The 3,784-nt window shown below is 46.9% G+C and overlaps 1 long non-coding RNA gene across 1 annotated transcript; it reads left to right on the top strand.

Moving 5' to 3' along the window:
- Window positions 1-2,121: 2,121 nt before the first annotated feature.
- LOC125906408 (uncharacterized) lies at window positions 2,122-3,300 on the top strand. The gene is made up of 3 exons (XR_007451784.1): window positions 2,122-2,542; window positions 2,608-2,698; window positions 2,787-3,300. It is a non-coding gene; the product is annotated as an uncharacterized LOC125906408 (long non-coding RNA).
- The last annotated feature ends 484 nt before the right edge of the window (window positions 3,301-3,784 follow it).

A 3,784-nucleotide genomic window follows, 5' to 3' on the forward strand; every position in this document is an offset into this window, starting at 1 on the left:
ACTCAAGTTGCAGTCAAAAAACATCTGGCTCTACATCGAAATGATCGCACACTCACACGCTCACCCCATCCCCACAACTGATTCACACCAAAAATCGTTCAAGGCCATTCGATAATTAACTGTGCACAAACAGTAGCAGGAAAGAGAGCGATAGCCAGACTTGCGATATATTTTTGATTCTTGCACGCTAGCACATGTGTGTGTGTGTGTGTTATTTTGCTTCTTTCCCATTCGAAACCCGAACTAATTTCGGCTTTTTGCACGAAGAAAGGTTCGAGCCATCGCTTCCGCTCGAAGTCGAGCAAGGGTTCGAGCGATAAGCTCCCCACCGGGCACCAGCACTCAGAGATCGCTTGAATACGCGCTTGAAAAAGAACTTGAGTTGGCGAAATTACCCACCGGTCACCAGCACTCAGAGATCCGCTGAGATTGAAGCTGACTTTGAAGCTGAGTTGGCGAAATTATTCAAGCGATCCGTCGGGTCCCGAAGCCGAAGCAAACCCGAAGCCGAAGCAAAACCCGAACGGGGTTCGGCACGACCCTTCGTTAAAATAGCCCCCTCCCCCTTTTTGCCAGGATTTCTTTCCGAAATGATACAGTGCGAACCATTATATCAACATGATTCGATTTATTGAATATTTTATATAACATAAATACAAAAAAACACAACACATGCACAATAACCACTGCACTTAATTCTAACGCACATAATTTAACAAACACTTTTTACACTCGCACAGAGAAAAATTAGCACAACACTTTCTGCTCCTCATCGCTGTCGCGCCTAGTTCTCGCTGCACTGTACGGCCCACCATCTCCAACACCACGACACAGCCACAGGTTTTTTTGTCTCCGTTCGCCGTGAAACACACATGAAATGGAAGAAAAATTATATTAATTAGAAGGGGGGATGTTGGTTGATAATTTTAATCACTTTTACTTACCTTAAATTAGAATGATCTCCATTTTTACGGGGTTTATCCGCTGACCACCAAGAGCTGAAACACCACACAAGCACCAACCTCACTGGACTGAAAGTAAAGCCTACTGCGTGAATGTGTGTATGCGCTTCTGCCAAGCCAACCGCGCCGTACTGCGTGTGTAGCCAAGTGCGTGTGTGTGTGTATTTGCACCACTGGACACAGAACACAAACCTCACCGCACAGCAGAGCGTGTATCGCCAAGTGTATGCATGTGTGTATTTGCACCACTGAATTCTGAACGTCCGCCGCACCACACAGCGTGTATCGCCAAGTGCGTGGCTGTGTGTAGTATCACCGTGCTGTGGCCAAATGTGTGCATGTGTGTACTTGCTCCACTGAAAGCCGGTATCGCACCAGATGTCGGGTGTCGCCTTGTGCGTGTGTGTGTTATTGTCACAGCACACTCGTTCGTCATTTTATTTTTCGTTTTTTTGCTTGAGCCACTCGATTTCGTTCTTCGCTGATTTTGGCAGCGCACGAAGGGGTTTCGGTTTCAACTTCCAACAACAACAACCACACGAGGAGGCTCGGGGACACTCATCAGGGGAAAATCGCTCAAATTAGAGCGAGAGACAGATAGAAAAAGTGAAAGGTCAATATAAAATCTTCGGCTTTTGACTGTTGGGTAATTAAACGAAGGTTCGTGCAGACCCCCTTTCGGGTTTTGCTTCGGCTTCGGGTTTGCTTCGGCTTCGGGACCCGACGGATCACTTGAATAATTTCGCCAACTCAAGTTCTTTTTCAAGCGCGTATTCAAGCGATCTCTGAGTGCTGGTGCCCGGTGGGGAAGGTTCGTGCCGAACCCCGTTCGGGTTTTGCTTCGGCTTCGGGTTTGCTTCGGCTTCGGGACCCGACGGATCACTTGAATAATTTCGCCAACTCAAGTTCTTTTTCAAGCGCGTATTCAAGCGATCTCTGAGTGCTGGTGCCCGCCCAACAGTCAAAAGCCGAAGATTTTATATTGATCTTTCACTTTTTCTATCTGTCTCTCGCTCTAATTTGAGCAATTTTCCCCTGATGAGTGTCCCCGAGCCTCCTCGTGGGGTTGTTGTTGTTGGAAGTTGAAGCCGAAACCCCCTCGTGCGCTGCCAAAATCAGCGAAGAACGAAATCGAGTGGCTCAAGCGAAAAAACGAAAAAAAAAAATGACGAACGAGCCCAACCAGCAAAACCGAAGCTATTGGAAAACTTTCCTGTGTGCCAAAGCGAGAGAGCATGTCTTCTTTCTCTAGATTTTGGACGGCACAACGCCGATCGTGTGGCCTATGAACGAAAAACGGGAGAAGGAGAAACCGATATCCTTCGAGTGACACACACGCATGCATCTGCATGCGTATTCCGCTCAACCGAGACTACACATCTCTCTCGATCTCCCATGATTTTTCTGCTATCGCGCTCATCCGGGTGTTAGGCATCCTCAGTCTGTCCAGAACTTTCACTGTGGAAGGATGTGTTGGAGTGATGTGTGATTTCTTGTGCCCCGTACTTTGCTCGTTTACGTTTTGTGCCGTGTTCCTTCTTCTTCAAATATGGAATGATTTATCCTTGTAAATTTCTAAGGTAAGTTTCTTATCCTCGTGTGTGCTTCAATGGATACATTCAACTAACGCTTGTCGTCTAAAAAGTTACAGTGCACGCGCATGTTAATCGACGGTTGCCAACATCCAGCAAAACGATCGACAGAAGGAAAACGGTGTCCGGTTTTAAAATATAAAGGTAAGCGTTTCTATAATCCTATGTGCAAAATATTGTTTAGTTTGTTATAAAAAACATGGATTAATTATTGGTTAATTTTCAACAACAGATTTCATTACAGCTCTTTCGTAGAAGAGCGCACTTCAAGGACGCCTAGGATACGGCTAAACATGCGCAGCACCAGTCCGTGACGTCATTTCCAGACAGGCGCCGGCTGAACACGCGCAGCACCAGTCGAGGATGTCCTAGCGCAGAGGGTAGAGGGAAGAACGAGAGGAAGGGTAACAGAAAGCAACCACAGCATTTGGAAGGGGTGAAGCATCCTGCCGTATACAGAGTGTGAGTGTGCCAAAACGCATGTGGAAAGAGTAACACCAATAAATAGCATGCGAAAGTGTGCATAAAGCAAAAAGAAAAAGCGTCACTACTACAACCAGCAATCCGAAAATATAAGGGGAGGGATAAATACAAATGTATGCGTAAGCAGGACCAGCAATCCAAGCATTTGAATGTGTGCGTCCGTTTGTGTCGTGCTGAAAGTTTTTACTTTAGCTGCTGCTAGTGTAAAAACTTAAGGAAAGCTTAAAGTAAAAATTTTTTACACGGGGCGCCTTCGGAAATTGTTGGCTGGGAGTGTGCTGTGACAATAACACACCCACACGCACAAGGCGACACCCGAAATCTGGTGCGATACCGGCTTTCAGTGGAGCAAGTACACACATGCACACATTTGGCCACACCAGCGCTCTGTTCTAGTGCAGGTAGTTTTCTGCAGTCCACGGTGATACAACACACAGCCACGCACTTGGCGATACACGCTGTGTGGTGCGGTGCGGTGGACGTTCAGAATTCAGTGGTGCAAATACACACATGCACACACTTGGCGACACACGCTCTGATGTGCGGTTTGTGTTCTGTGTCCAGTGGTGCAAATATACACACACACACACTTGGCTACACACGCAGTACGGCGCGGTTGGCTTGGCAGAAGCGCATACACACATTCACGCAGTAGGCTTTACTTTCAGTCCAGTGAGGTTGGTGCTCGTGTGGTGTTTCAGCGCTTGGCGGATAAACCCCGTAAAAAATGGAGTTTTGTATAATTTG

Source organism: Anopheles coluzzii, chromosome 2 (assembly GCF_943734685.1).
Source record: "Anopheles coluzzii chromosome 2, AcolN3, whole genome shotgun sequence".
NCBI lineage: Eukaryota > Metazoa > Arthropoda > Insecta > Diptera > Culicidae > Anopheles > Anopheles coluzzii.